General features: G+C 55.9%; 1 long non-coding RNA gene across 1 annotated transcript in view; it reads right to left on the bottom strand.

The window, feature by feature from the left end:
* Nucleotides 1-15,473, bottom strand: part of LOC132432352 (uncharacterized) — a 70,838-nt gene that overhangs the window by 51,117 nt on the left and 4,248 nt on the right. Inside the window, exons 2-4 of the long non-coding RNA XR_009520877.1 lie at nucleotides 10,305-10,459; nucleotides 8,995-9,125; nucleotides 6,307-6,397 (exon numbers count right to left, since the gene is read on the bottom strand). This is a non-coding gene — a long non-coding RNA (uncharacterized lncRNA). The remainder of the gene's footprint in view (nucleotides 1-6,306; nucleotides 6,398-8,994; nucleotides 9,126-10,304; nucleotides 10,460-15,473) is intronic.

Here is a 15,473-nt window from a genome sequence, read left to right as displayed (position 1 = left end):
AGGAGAAAGGTGCCCATGCAGGCCTCTCATTCTTGGTGTGGCCACTCTGGTGGGCCTGGGACACTACAGTGATCAGGGCCTTTTGATGGAAACACCTGTTTCATGGATCCCCAGGACAAACCAAGAAATCTCCTTTTGCAATGACATAACGGGAGGCAACACAAGGTAGGGTCTGGAGTCTGACAAACCAGGTCTAGCCAGCTCAGGCTCTGAGGAGATGACCGAGCCTCAGTTTCTTCACCTATAAAATGGTGCTGCCAGTAACTCCCTCCTGAGAGAATGCTATGAATAATCGAAATTTCACACATGAAGCTCAGTGAATGAACGTGAATGGCTCTGCTTTAGGTGGCCCGATCCCACTAGAGGCTCCGAACCTGTCCCCTCCCTGGAGCTCCCTTTCCCTTCTAGGCCCCTCTGGGCAGAAGACAGGCAGGCAGCCCTCAGCAGCTAGCCCCACTGCAGCCTGGGGCAGACCAAGCTGAGGCCTGGGGGAAAGGCAAAGGCCTAGGTGGGGCAAGGAGCCAGAAAGCCAGGCGGGTCTCCTGGGTGGGACCACTGGCAGGCCCCCGGGCCACCCTCAGGTCTCTGAGCAACGGGGACTGGACTGGCTGAGTGCCTTCCTGCTTCTGCCTGGAATCCTCAGGCCACCCCAGGGTTCAGTCACCCTCTGTACCCCGACCCTGGCTCTGGCCCCCTTCCAGGCCAGCATGGACTTTGGCCCCAGCTCCTCTGACAAGCAGAGAGGGAGGACACCGGGCCCACCCCCACCGCAGACCGTTTTTAGCCCCCAAGGAACTCGGCGTCCTCCCAGCAAGGGTGCGTGGGTCTTAGCTGGGTATTAATAGCTCAGCTGGAGGAGGTGACTGGGACTTTCATAGCCAAACCCTGGAGGCCTTGCATCCTGGGCAGGCAGGGCAGCCCTCTTGTTGTCCACATGTCCTCTGCTGGCTCTCCACCATTCCTGTCCCCCAGGGGTTCTCTCACCTCCCTCCAGCCCCCACACCCTCACACATGCCTGGTTCCCCCCTTGTTGAATCTCCCTGTGCTCCCCTGTGGGGAGGGGGGAGACCTCTGGGGTCAGGACCCCAGCGGCGGGTCAACAGCTGAGGCTGGTTCGTGACCAGGCCTTGTGGGAGATGAGAACAGAGAGGCCTGTGATAAGGCTTCCTCCTTGGCACCCTTCTCTGCCTGCTGGCCTCTCACTCCTGCTTTTGCCTCCTCCATCCTAGCTCCCCAACTGGCGGCTGTGTGGGCTTGTCCCCAGATCTCTGGCCATGCTGGGCCCAGAACGGAGAAGAGGTGGGAAAACCTAGCTGGCAGAACGGAGGCCTGGAAAAAACGCCCGGGACGGTGCTGCTCACACACGGCTCGGGGGGGCAGCTGAGGCCTGAACTGGCTGCAGGGTCACCTCTCTGGGGCAGCCTGGGAGTGACAGAGCCCTGGGTGGTGACTGGGGACCTAAGGCCTTGGCACAGTTCCTCTCCTGAGACCCCCCCGCCCCCCATGCCACAGAAGCATCTCACATACCTGCCTTGACCACTCACCCTCACTGTGTTCACTCATCTACCCCCACTCCAGGGCACACAGTCTTGAGGGTAGAAATCAGCAACATGGATGGAGCGTGATCAACATGGAGGCAGGTGCTGTGGCCATCCACGCTTCAGAGATAAGCAACCAAGGCTCCCATCCTGAGGGCAGGGAGCTGGGACTGGAGGCCAGGCCCCCAGCCTTGCTCTAGTGGCTTTGGACGTAAGATCTGTGCCCAGTCCTTTTCAAACTCATGGTCAATCCCTGGAAGCCCCGTCTTATTTATCACAGGCATCCCTCTGTCACCGGTCCTGGCACACGCCACTTCCAGGATAGAGCAGGCAGACTTCTGAGTCTTTGGGGACCTCCTTCTCAGTTAGCTATGGCCTTCAGCACTGGACTGATTCTGACCTCTAACCTCTAACCCTACCTCAGCCTGAGGGCTGGCCTTCACCCCAAACTGAGCTTAGTTCTCCATCCCCATCAAGTTCTGAGCAATAGCCCCTGCCCTCTGACCCCTGACTCCAAGTCAAGTCTGGACCTCTGACCATTGGACAAGAAGCCCAACCCTTTGATCTCTGACCTCAGCTCCCATTTAAGTCTCAGCCCTTAGGCCCAGCTTGAATCCAGGCCACTACCTGCTGGTTCCCGCCCCAGGCTGAGCCCCCAAGCCAGCTCCAGGCCTAGTCCCTGTCTCCCTTCCTGAGCCTCAGTCCTGGACTCACCCCGGCTCCCAGCTCTCAGCTTCTCAGCCTGGAGGAGGCCCTGCATTCTCCTCACACTCATTCAGCCACCTCCACCCTGAGTTTTGAAACAAGCTGACACAAGGAGCACATCACACCAGGCGATTTATGACTTGGACTAGCAGAGGCTGGAAACATATGCTGTTTCTGGGCTGGATCTTGTTGTTTGGACCACGGGGAAGCAGAGCCCACAGCAGAGGGAAGGGAAACAGATGGGCAGATGGGCCCTCGTGCACACAGACACCACGTGGTGGGGCGTAGAGGCCCTGGGCGACCTGGGGCTGAGGCCACGCTCTTCTGGGGCAGAGAGGCAGGCGCACCCACACACTCAGCTCTGGAGGAAACAAATTATGATAAATGGGACACTCCCCTCAAACTCCGGCACCTAGTTTTCTTCTTAGCCACAGAACCCATATTCACAGCAGCTCAGAGTGGAAACTGGGTCCAAGTCCCGGCTCTCCTTCCCACAGGCTGTGAGCCCTGGAGAATGCCGCTTAGCCTCAGCCTCCAACAGTGTCAGCAGCCTGATCTGTAAAATGGGGATGTGATGCTACTTTCCTCGTGGGATTTTTTGAGGACAAATGCAATTGCTGAGGCAGAGGCCTGGTGCATGCCTGGTACACGGCAAGAGCTCATGAAGGAGCAGCTATTAATATTTTATCAAAGATCAAAGTCCAGGGCTTCCCTAGTGGCACAGTGGTTGAGAGTCCGCCTGCCGATGCAGGGGACATGGGTTCGTGCCCCGGTCCAGGAAGATCCCACATGCTGCGGAGCAGCTGGGCCCGTGAGCCATGGCCGCTGAGCCTGCGTGTCCGGAGCCTGTGCTCTGCAACGGGAGAGGCCACAGCAGTGAGGGGCCCGCGTACCACAAAAAAAAAAAAAAAAAAAAGATCAAAGTCCAGCTGTTCCAACTGGAGGGTCAGTAGCGCCCCCCCCCTTCTGCTCCCACCCTAGGGCTCCTGGGGGACACAGTTTGGAAACCCTTGACCAAGATTCTGGGCTGGCAGGAGGACCAAAAGTAGCATTAGCTGACGATTATAGGAGCCAGAACAGCACGGAATTTGTCAGCATGGAATTAGGTCACAGAATTCTTAAAACAAAGAAGCCACAGAAGCCAAAAACACTCAACATCTGAAGGCACAGTGATCTCCTGGGCCAAGATTGGTGTGGACCAACCAAGAAAGAATGGATCCCTGCCTTGGACAGCAGGCTGTGGCACCGTCACATGCCTGTGGGCTTTTCCTGAGTGTCCTGGAGCATTCAGGGAGTGGAGGGCCTCCGGCTCCATCATGATCTCCAAAGCCCCGCATTTCCTAGAGATTTCCTGCTTCCCCATCGCCACTCTGCTCAGGTGTCCGGAAAGTCCAGCTGCTCTTGGGTGCCCCCTCTCCTTGGCCAGATCGCCTCTATGACTCCTCCCAGGACTCCCCTGCCCTGCTGTTGAGGTCCCTTGGGCGAATCCCAGAGGGCCATCCCTCAGCATCCCTGCTGCCCTCCCTGGCGCCCAGGCCCTGCAGAGTGGGCTTTGGACACACCAGTGACCTTAGGCCCTACCCACTCTGGGCCAACATTTCCTCAAGAGTGAAGGAAAGGAGTTGGCCCCGTGGGGAGAAGGTGAGCACCTGTGCACTGGGAACCCACTGTGCCCCAGGCATTTTACATCCATCATCTCTGATTCAGGAAACAGAGGGTAGGAGAGGGGGAGTGACACTCCCACGGCCACACAGCTGGGAAATGGCAGGGAGAGGATTTGACCTAAAGCTGCTGCCCTGAGAGCAGAGGCAAGAAGTGAGGTCCCAAGTGTGGGTGGGCTACCTTCAGCGTGCAGCTGCAGAGACCTACAGGCAGCACATCCTGCATCCCGATCGCTGGGGGCTCCCAGCCTCCACCATGGCTGGCTGAGCCCCACCCCCGGTGCCATTCCCACATGACCCTTCCAGGTGACTAATGAGGGCCCGGGCACCACTCAATAATTGGCCTCATTAGGCGGCTGGGGCTGCCCAGGGGATGGGGTGGCGGATGCTGGGCCCCGCGGGGACAGACCAGACAGCCTCCCGTTAATTACCTGAAAAGTCAGACAATTAGGTCTCCTGCCACCCACCTGCCCACATCCTGCTGGCCCCTAATTATCGACGGCTGCTAAGCAGGCTGGGAGTGACCTGGATTTGAACTGATGACCAGCCACTGCCATCTCTCCCATCCCCCACCCTGCATCCCTCACAGGCTGTGGACATAGAGAGCTGGGGGGGAGGGTTCTCCCAGGGATCTCCTGTAGCCCCATTTTCCCAGCCCTGGACACTTCCCACCACTATCTCTCCTGCTGAGGGCAGCTCTAGAAGAGAAGAGATGGATGTGTGGAGCCCCGGTAGCCCTCAGGGTGGAAGATGGGCGGACTGCTGGGGGAGGGGCAAAGACCTAGAAAGTGGAGTCCAAGAGATGCGGGGGCTGTTGAAGTGGCTGGCCTCCCCCTTGGGCCTGGCTCCTCCAGGGAAAAAAATGCCAAACTGTATTCAGGTGTAAGAATGGCTGAGAAGATGAAGCTGAGAGCCTCCTGTGGGCCCTGGCCCAGCCCAGATGCTGGAGGACCTGGGCCTGACCTTGGAGTCCCCCCACTCAGAAGGAGAGATGGACCTAGACAAAGCATGACCATGATACAGATTGTGGTGTTGGGGGAGGTGTGGAGAGAGGGGCTTGGCCTGGCTGGGGTGGTCCTGGAAGGCCTCCCAGAGGTGATGACCTTTAGGCTGAGCCAGGTTGGAGGGTGCACTGTTCCAGGCAGAGGGAACAGCACATGTGAGGGCCTGGAGGTGCATCCTTTTCTGCTTTTGCTGAAAGCAGTGACGGTGAGGCCGGGTACCCCTCAGCAAGTATCTACCATGTACCAGGCCATCGGGTGAGGGTGGCTAGACTGGCCCTGCCCCAAGAGGGCTGTGCAGGGGAGCTGGGATGGGGGGCAGGGATGTAGGCACAAGCCAAGCCAGACAGACATGAACCCCAGGCCTCATGCAGCTTACAGTCTCACAAGGCACATTTTGTTCCTGGTCTTGTGTTGTGTGGTAGGTCACCTATGTCCATTATACGGTGTATAGTTGGCTGGATGGATGGACAGACGGATGGCAGACGGAGCCCCCCAGGTGAAGATGAAGAGCTTGAGACAGAGCAGGCCTGTTACTTCCCACCTACTGCACCCTCCACCTCTACTAATGTTGTGCAAGAGCCCTGGGCCAGAAAGAGGAGGGATCTTTCCCAGGCTCTGCACCTCCCTCCATTGCATTTTATCTCCCCAACTGGCTCTGGCTCTCCCAGAGGTTGAGCACCCTGCCCTGTCTACCAATCTTGCACTCCAAGCCATTTTTACCTTTGCCTGAGGGAATAACCTTGTGGGACATTCAGCTGCGACTGGAGATTGGAGGGGGGATGGGGTCCAGGGATTGGGACTCCTGGATCAATGTGATGGAGTATCAATGAGAGGAGACAGGGAGAGGAGTTCAGCCTCCAGAGCTCACCAACTTGGGTGGGATTTTTTTAAGGGGGAGGTCAATTACATTTGTGTTTATTCCTTATTTATCTCTTTAAATACAGTATTTGATTAATGTAAAGGAATATCTGTGACAATACATAATAACATAATGGACACTGGTGACCTATTCCACAGCACAAGAACAGGAAGGAAGTGTGTCTCGTGAGACTGTAAGGGCCATGAGGCCTGGGGTTCACGTCTGTCTTGCTTGTACCCGCATGCCCCGCCCCCAGCACCACAAATAGCGCCTGGCACCCCGTGGGCCAGTAACAGACGTTCACTGGTGGAATCTCCCTGTGTGTGCCACCCCTACCCAACTCCTGCCTCCCCCAGTGTACCAAGAATCTTGGTTTATCACTTCTGCTCTTTTGTAAGAGCTTTATCATCCACATATGAATGCCTAAAACAGTATTGTGTAGTTTTACTCTGGTGGGGGACTTTATAGAAATGGCTTTGAACTGAACGTAGTTTCTTGCAATTTGTGTTCTTCATTCTACGTTATGGTTTAGGACTCACCCCTGCTGCTGTGGGAGCTGTGGTTGATTTCTCAATTCTCCTCTTACTGGATGTTTGTGTTGCTCTTAGTTTCTCCTCAGGAACAGTGCTGCTAAAAACATCATTATTTTGGGGGGATTTTATTATCATTATTGTTATCACTTGTCTTGTTCCCATCCCGGCAGAGTACACACTCCCTCTTCTCCCCGACCCCCCTGCACACACAGGTACTTCCCAGGCACACTGGTGCCCCAGAACGAGGCTCCCTGTGACCTGAGCCAACCCTGGAGGGGCAGGGGATTGGTAGGTCTGGGTAGGGGTCCAGCTGAAGCGACTCTGTGTATCTCATATCTGGATGAATACCCGTGCACCCCACCTTGAGTCAACCTCATAAGTACATCTGGCTCCATGTTCAAGATGAAATGGAGAAACACTGTGTAGTCGGATGGTCCTGGGTTCAAAGGCCCAGTTCATCTTGCACAAGGTCTACAACCTTGGATGAGTCAATTCTTCTTTCTGAGCCTCAGTTTCCTCATGTGTAAAGTGGGGGTAATCTTAGGACCGCCCTCACAGGGAGCCCCGTGAGTGCTCAGTGGCGGGCAGGGGTAGCTGACTTCGTTGCCGTTGCCCTTTTCCCTACTCCTGCTTCAGCTTCTTTTGCTCTCCATCTAAGGCGCTTTCCAAGGCATCCCATGGCCACCCCTAAGGATGAGAAAGCTGAGGCATGGCGCATGGAGGGCCCCTACCCAGGGACCTGTATGTCCCAGCCCATTCCCTGCTGCAGGGCTGATTGGCCCCCCTCCAGTGCATTTCCCACTGCCTCTGCAGGGTCTGTGTGTGTGCAAAGGGCAGCCATGCTGTCCCCTCTCCACCACATGATCCATGCCCTGCCACTGAGCCTCTTGTGCTCCTTCTTGCACTGTCTCAGCCCTGTGGTGTGAAGCTGGGGATGGCAGAGAGGGCAGCACCAGAAGGCCACCAGGGCCAGCAGCCCATTGTGCAGCCTGTCCCCAGCCTCCTGTCTGGGCCCCACCGTTACCTCCCCCATCCCATGGGCACCTGGAGTCCCCACCCTCCTTGACCAGCCCCCCTTTGTGCGGAGGACCCCAGATCCTGCCTGGCTTAGGGCCTCCCGGACCCTGACACAGCCTCCACCCTGCTCTGAGGAGTGGTCACACGATGGGCTCTCAGCCCTATACCAAGGGTGTGACAGGGAGCCTAATGCTGCCTCTCCAGACAGAAGGCGCAGGTGGGGCTGGGAGAGGAGGCCTTGGAGTGCCCAGGAGTCAGGTGCTTAATTTTGCAGTCGCACCGTTTTTGGATGAGGATTTGGGGCTCAGTGTCAGGCCGCAGGGAAGGAGAGCTGGGGACCAGGAGCCCAGATCTGCGCCCCCTGCTGTCACTGCTTGCATTCAACAGGGCTGAGCTGAAGCGGGGTGGTCTCCTCCAAACACAGACTTCCTGCTGGAAGGAGCCCACTGCTACCACCCAGCAAGGCTGGCCCCCTCCATGGTGTGGGGCCAGGGATCAGGGCCAGCCTTCACCCCCAGCTCTGCTCCAGAAGCACTGGCCTCCCTGGAGAGAAGTGGGTGAGAAAGGGCCGTTCCCTTGCATGTCCTGCACCCCTTTCCACCTGCCAATATCCGCGTTTCTCCAGCTCCTTTCAGGGAACCCCCTCCCCACTGCTGCTGCAACATTCCCTCCGGGCTCCCGCCCCCACAGCCCCCCCCCCCCCCCCGCCCCCCCAGGCCCCTCCTCCGGCCTCGGGGCGGGAGCACAGTAATTCGAGTTATTTTTAGCCAAGCCGCATCCTCCTAGAGACTCGAGTCAAGGGGAAACCGCCCCCGCACCTCCAGGAGCTGCTTGCAAAAAAAGATAGATTAAAACCAGTGCTTGGAGGGCTCGTGCCAGGCAGGCGGGCCAGCTCTGAGACAGAGCGAGGACCCTGGGTCTCTCACCCGCGGGCTCCCTGTGCTGGGACCCGGTTGTTAGGGGTGGCCGGGGTCCCCCACATGCCCCTCACCGCCACCACTCAACAGCTGTCCTCAGCCCGCCCTCTCCTGGCCCCATCCCCGTCATCCCCGCGGATGGTGAAGAGGGCGTCAGGGGGAGCCATCCCTACTCTCCCATCCCGCTCTGGGCGGGGTGCCTTGGGGGTGGGCAGCCTACGTGTTTCCAGGGGAATTTGGGGGTCACGGAGGGATCCCTTTATCACTTGCCTGGCCTTCTGGCTGATTCAAGCCTTGTCCCAGAGGGGCTATCAAATGGGACAGAGAGGGACTTCCCTGGCGGTCCAGTGGTTAAGACTCCACACTCCCACTGCAGGGGTGCGCCTTCAATCCCTGGTTGGGGAACTAAGATCCCACGTGCCGCGTGGTGTGGCAAAACAAAACAAAAACGAGGAACAGAGACCGTGGGCCAGGCCCCGTAAGCACTTGGCAAGGAAGGGTCCCTGGAGCCTCCCCACAACCCCTAGTGTAGTAGGTGGTGCCCTCGTCCCCATCTCAAAGGGAGGTCACAGAGCCACAGGAGGACAGAGCGTTTGCTCAAGGTCACCCAGCTGCTAAGTGTCAAGGCAGCATCTAGGTCATGCCCTCCAACCTTTACCAGTGGACAGACTGTGAGGCCTGAGAATGTGACGACCAACTAATGAACAGGTGTAGGGGGACACAGAAAGGAAGGACTGGCAATGCTGTACGGGGTTCCCACCTGCTGTGGATGCCACAGCACACTCTCTCAGACGCGCGCTCCTCAAGTAGGCCGTGGCCCTCCTTCTCCCAAGCTGTCATCAGTGTGCGTCTCAGGCAGCATCCAAGCCCAGAAGAGCTTCCAGGAGTGGCCTTGACAGAGGAGAAAGAGCTGGGTGACCCTGGGCAAGACACTTTACCTTTCTGGGCCTCTGTTTCCTCATCAGCAACATGGGATTAACAAGAGAAGCCACTCTGCGGGTGTGGCGAGCACTGGCAACAGCTGATGCACAGCTCCTGGCTCCCGGCCCTAGCAGGATGCCCCTTTCCTGCCCAGGCCCTGGATTTAGGACTGTGTGCTGGAAGGTGAGGAAACCCACTGTGGGCCAGGCCCCTGGGGCTTTGGGGGTGCAGTGACAGCTCAGGGAGGCCCTGATCAGCTGGGGTCCGGTGCCAGGGAGTCATAGGGAGCAAATGCCAGCTTGTGCCCGCTCAGCCCCTCCCACCTCTCCCTGACCTTACACGACCTGCGTTTGAGCCCCAGCAGCATCCCTCCTCTCCCAGGAAGGCTGCAGAGTCCCTCTTCCAAACCCCAGAGGCTCCTGCCTAGATGGACCCCTCTCTGTTCTACATCTTGGGGTCCTGTGCCCACAGCTTCCTCCTGTCCCAGCCCCTCAGGCTCTGCACATAATAGATGCTCCAGGTGACCGTGGCAGTAGCCCTGGCCCAGCAGACATAAGGGTTTCGAGCTCAGAGCCTCACAGGGCCCATCCACCGATCTCCTAAGTGGAGCCAGGAATCATCCTTTCTGTTTGTTTGCTCCATCACGGAGAATCTCCCCCCAGCCTGTGTGGCTGACCCCATTTTACATGGGGCAGGGGCAGCAGGAGAGTGAGGTGAGGGTGAGTGAGACACTGGGAATCTGGGTGATTTGCCCAGGCACCCACAGCTTAGAAAGAGCGGTGCTTGGGCCAAAGCCTGTTGTCTAGGGCCACAAGCCCTTCTCGCTCAGGGGCACTCAATGGGACCTTTAGGGTCCCTAGCTCTCCTGACTGTGCCCCTCTTCAGATCCCCAGCTCCTTTCTGCTCTTTTTGGTGTCCCTTGTTCCTCCCTAAACAGGGCCAGGCCTCCTCCCTCTCACTCAGTCCATTATGCACTGAGGCTGGGAGGGGGTTTACTGAAGCACTAAATGAGGAGCAGGCAAGGGCAGGCCCAGAGCCTTCCCCAGACCTGGCCCCCCACTGTGGGACACAGACCTCCTGGCCCTCACTGCCTGCCCCAAACCCCCCTGGTCTGACCACCCTGGTTCCCTGCCTGACTTTGCCACATACCCTCTGTGTGCTTTGGGCAAGTCCCTGCTCCTCTCCAGACCTCAGCTTCCCCACCTATAGGCTTGGAGACGGGAACCAGATGATCTTCAAGGCCCCTGCCCCAATGCTGGTTTTCTCAACTCTGCCAGGGGCTCCTGGGTCGCAGCCTCTGTGTCCTGGGAGAGAATAGGGACTTTGAGAGTTGGGGGTTTGAAACCTTAGGGAGGTGATAGCCGCCTTGTTCATTCAGAATAATTATTGCAAAAGCTACTACACCCTTCCCTCTCGCACACTTAAAGAATCTTCCACCTGATCCTGAGGCAGGGGTGGTCCTGGGATCCAGCCCCTGGGCCATAACGGGGGCTGAGAAAGGAGGCCTCCCCTACCCCCAGCCTCTTTCCCTGGGCTAGGAAGACACACACAGGCCATAGGGGCATCCAAGCAGGATGGGGCTAAAGGAGAAAGGGAAGCTGGAGGGGCTGCGGTTGCCATGGCAGTGACACTGCTGGCTCTACTGGAGGCTGCTGGGGGGAAGAGAGGGGGTGCCTCCCAATCCTCAGCTTCATTGCTCTTTTTCACATGCTCTTTTTTCACCTTGGAAGCAGGGGTGAGAGCTGGGGGAGCCCCTTAGAGGTGCAGTCCTGCTCTGTCCAGCCCCCTCTCCTGCCCACCTACTCCATCCCTCCCTTCCTGGCAGGTCAGTCCTCTGTACTGCTGAGCGCCCCCTCCTTCAAGCCTGGCCAGTCCCTGCCTGCCTGAGGCTCACAGACCCCAGCCCCATCCAAAACTGGCAGGAGCCTGTCCTCCTCCCAGGGACACTGCCACCAACACCAACACCCCCTCCTTTCTAGGCGTGTTCTGGGAGGGCCCAGTGAGTCTGAGTGGAGGCAGAGCCAGCACAACGGACCCTCCCCCACTCTGGGCATCTGTTGGCCATAGAGGCCAGGGCTTCTTCCAGGTCACCGGTCAGTGTCACAGGGCTTCCTCCATGACCTCACTGGGCACACACCATCCCATGCTCCTCTGGTCCTGGGGGGCATCTGGACCACAGTAGCTCTCCATTTGGCTGTGGGACCTCTAGCAAGTCATGCCCAAGGACTCCATCTCCCCATCTGTGAAATAGGGTGATGGGAACCCTGCCAGCTCCCAAGGCTTCTGTGTGGTCTCGGGAATGCTCAGCCAGGCCCCAGGAGGCTTCCTGCCTGCTCTGCACTCCCTCCTCTGTCACAAGCGAAGAGACTGAGGCTCAGAGAGATGAAGTCACTCCACTGGTGAGCAGTGGTCAGAATTTGAACCCGAGGGACTTCCCTGGTGGTCCAGTGGTAAAGAATCCGCCTTCCAACGCAGGGGATGCGGGTTCGATCCCTGGTCAGGGAACTAAGATCCCACATGCCACAGGGCAACTAAGCCCGTGCACCACAAGTACTGAGCCTGTGCACCTCACCAAGAGACCCCGCGTGCCACAAACTACAGAGCCCATGCGCCCTGGAGCCCACGTGCCACAACTAGAGAAAGAAAAACCCGCATGCCACAACTAGAGAGAAGCGCAGCGCCGCAATGAAGAGCCCGTGCACCACAACAAAAGATCCCACGTACCTCAATGAAGATCCCACGTGCAGCAACTAAGACCCAATGCAGGGAGGCAGGGAGGGAGGGAGGGAGGGAGGAAGGGAGAGAGGGAGGGAAGGAGGAAGGAATTTGAATCCGAGTCAGTCTGATGTCAAAACCCATTCCTTGGGCTTCCCTGGTGGCGCAGTGGTTAAGAATGCAGGGGACATGGGTTCGATCCCTTGTCCGGGAAGATCCCACATGCCGCGGAACAACTAAGCCCGTGTGCCACAACTATTGAGCCTGCGCTCTAGAGCCCGTGCACAACAACTACTGAGCCTGCACTCTGAAGTCCATGCTCTGCAACAAGAGAAGCCACCGCAATGAGAAGCCCGCACACCACAATGCAGAGTAGCCCCCGCTCGCCGCAACTGGAGAAAGCCTGTGTGCAGCAATGAAGACCCAACACAGCCCAAAAAAACCAAATTAAATAAATTAATTAAAAAAAAACAAACCCGTTCCTTTAACCCCAAACAGACATAGCCTCTAGTAACTCTGATGTGGACCAGCAGGGGCTGTGCCCAGGGATACCCACAGGCTCCACTTTCTCTGCCCTGTTCCCTCTCTGGGGAAAGACACCCTATACCACCACTACCAGGAGCTTGAAGCCAGGGGAGACAACCTACCCAGAGAACCTGTCAAGAATGGGCAGACAGGGGCTTGTGGGGGGGTGGGGAATGGATGCCAGAAGCAGGGGTGTGAGAGGTCTGGGAGGCTCAAAGGACTTCTTCCCAAAGGAGGGGAGCTCCAGGTGGCCTGCGGTGGCCCCACTCCATCTGCAGTCCTGTGCTGCCCCCATGTGGAAGACAGGCTCACATTCCTCAGTGAAGACACATCACTTCTGGGCCAGGAGCCCCCCAGAGGGAAAATCAGTGGCCTGGGGCTATGAAGGTGTCCCCAGTGACTGGAGGAATGCGCTGCACCCCCAAGCCTCTGCGGGACCTGTCTTCTCTCTTCCCGACAGATCCTGGACCCCAGCCTGGCACTGCAAGCTGCCCACCACCTTTCCTTCTCCCAGGAGCTACGAATCCCAGACTTTTGGAGGAAAGTGAACTTGAGAGTTGTATTTTCCAACCCTCCATCCCATATTTCAACCTCCATCCCCAGGAATTCCTCGTATCTGAGAGCTTACTACCTCTGGGAGCAGCCCATGGTTTGGAAGAAAATCTGACTGCAAAAATGACCCTTGCCCATGGTATTTGCCTCCCTCAATCATAGCTCTGCCCTCTGGGGCCACAAGAACCAAGTGGCCTCTCACAGGAATTTCTAAGCAGATCCAAAGCTTAACCCGGTGCTTAGGGGCCTCCTCTCTGACCCCCAGTCTTCTTTCCCACAGGTAAAACGTCCTGCTTCTGATAAGCCACTCTGGTTGCTCCTATCTGGGCACACTGGTAGTCCCTGTCCTCTGGAACTTCAGGACTGAGGGGACCCCAGCACCCCTAAGGACTGTCATGTCCTTCCATCCTGGCCCTTCTTTGGATCCTGTGCTCATTTTTTTTTTTTTTGCGGTACGCGGGCCTCTCACTGCCGTGGCCTCTCCCGACGCAGAGCACAGGCTCCGGACACGCAGGCCCAGCGGCCATGGCCCATGGGCCCAGCTGCTCCGCGGCATGTGGGATCCTCCCAGACCAGGGCACGAACCCGTGTCCCCTGCATCGGCAGGTGGACTCCCAACCACTGCGCCACCAGGGAAGCCCCCTGTGCTCATTTTTAGCATTCACTTGATACTGACATTTCCCCTAAGCCATTTCTGCCTCCCCAGAGCCGTTGTGGGGAACAGCATGGCTGGGAAGAACAATGACTGAACACCTAATATATACCCAGCACAGTGTTCAGTGCTTTACTCAAATTATCCGGTTTACCTGATAAAGGAAACTGAAGATGATTCAAAGAAATGGAGAGATATCCCATGCTCTTGGATTGGAGAAATTAATATTGTTAAAGCAGCCACACTACCCAAAGCAATCTACAGATTTAATGTGATCCCTATCATATTTCCCATGCCATTTTCCACAGAACAAGAACAAATAATCCTAAAATGTACATGGAATCATACAACACTGAGAATTGCCAAAGCAATCCTGAGGAAAGAGAACAAAGCTGAAGGCAAAACCCTTCCAGACCTCAGACAATACTACAAAGCCTCAGTAATCAAAACAGAGTGGTATCAGCACAAAAACAGATATATGGATCAATGGAACAAATAGAGTGCCCAGAAATAAACCCATACACCTATGATCAATTAATCTTCAACAAAGGAGGCAAGAATATGCGATGGAGAAAAGACAGTCTCTTCAGCAAGTGGTGGTGGGAAAGTGGGACACCCCATGTAAATGAATGAAGTTAGAACACACCCTCATACTATACACAAAAATAAACTCCAAATGGCTTAAAGGCTTAAATATAAAACATGATACTATAAAACTCTTAGAAAGGAACATAGGCAAAATATTCTCTGACGTAAATTGCAGCAATGTTTCATTAGGTCGGTCTCCCAAGGCAATAGAAATAAAAGCAAAAGTAAACAAATGGGACCTAATCAAACATAAACTTTTGCACAGCAAAGGAAACCATAAACAAAATGAAAAGACAACCTACGGATTGGGAGAAAATATTTGCAAACAATGCAACTGACAAGGGATTAATTTCCAAAATATACACACAGTTCATACAACTCAATGTCAAACAAAGCAAAACAAAACAACCCAATCAAAAATGGTCCGAAGGGGCTTCCCTGGTGGCGCAGTGGTTGAGAGTCCGCCTGCCGATGCAGGGGACACGGGTTCGTGCCCCGGTCTGGGAAGATCCCACATGCCGCGGAGCAGCTGGGTCCGTGAGCCATGGCCGCTGAGCCTGCGCGTCCGGAGTCCGTGCTCCGCAACGGGAGACGCCCCAACAGTGAGAGGCCCACGTACCGGAAAAAAAAAAAGGGGGGGGCAGAAGACCTAAATAGACATTTCTCCAAAAGAGACATACAGATGCCAACAGGCACATGAAAAGATGCTCAACATTGCCAATTATTAGAGAAATGCAAATCAAAACCATGAGGTATCACCTCACACTGGTCAGAATGGCCATCACCAAAAAGTCTACAAAAAAAAAAAAAGTCTACAAATAATAAATGCGGGAAAGGATGTGGAGAAAAATGAACACTTCTGCACTGTTGGCGGGAATGTAAATTGGTGCAGCCACTATGGAAAACAGTAGGGAGGTTCCTTAAAAAACGAAAAATATAGTTACCATATGACCCAGCAATCCTACTCCTGGGCATATATCTGGAGAACACTCTAATTCAAAAAGATACATGCACCCCAGTGTTCATAGCAGCACTATTTACAATAGCTAAGACATGGAAGCAACCTAAATGTCCATTGACAGATGAATGGATGAAGAAGATGTGGTGTGTGTGTGTGCGTGTGCGTGTGTGCGTGCGCGTGCGTGTGTGTGTGTGTGTGCGCATATATATGGCATACACACAGTGGAATACTACTCAGCCATAAAACGAATGAAATAATGCAATTTGCAGCAATATAGATGGACCTAGAGATTATCATCCTAAGTGAAGCAAGTCATAAAGAGAAA

Source organism: Delphinus delphis, chromosome 10 (assembly GCF_949987515.2).
Source record: "Delphinus delphis chromosome 10, mDelDel1.2, whole genome shotgun sequence".
Lineage (NCBI taxonomy): Eukaryota > Metazoa > Chordata > Mammalia > Artiodactyla > Delphinidae > Delphinus > Delphinus delphis.
This window is presented reverse-complemented; position numbering and strand designations above follow the sequence as displayed.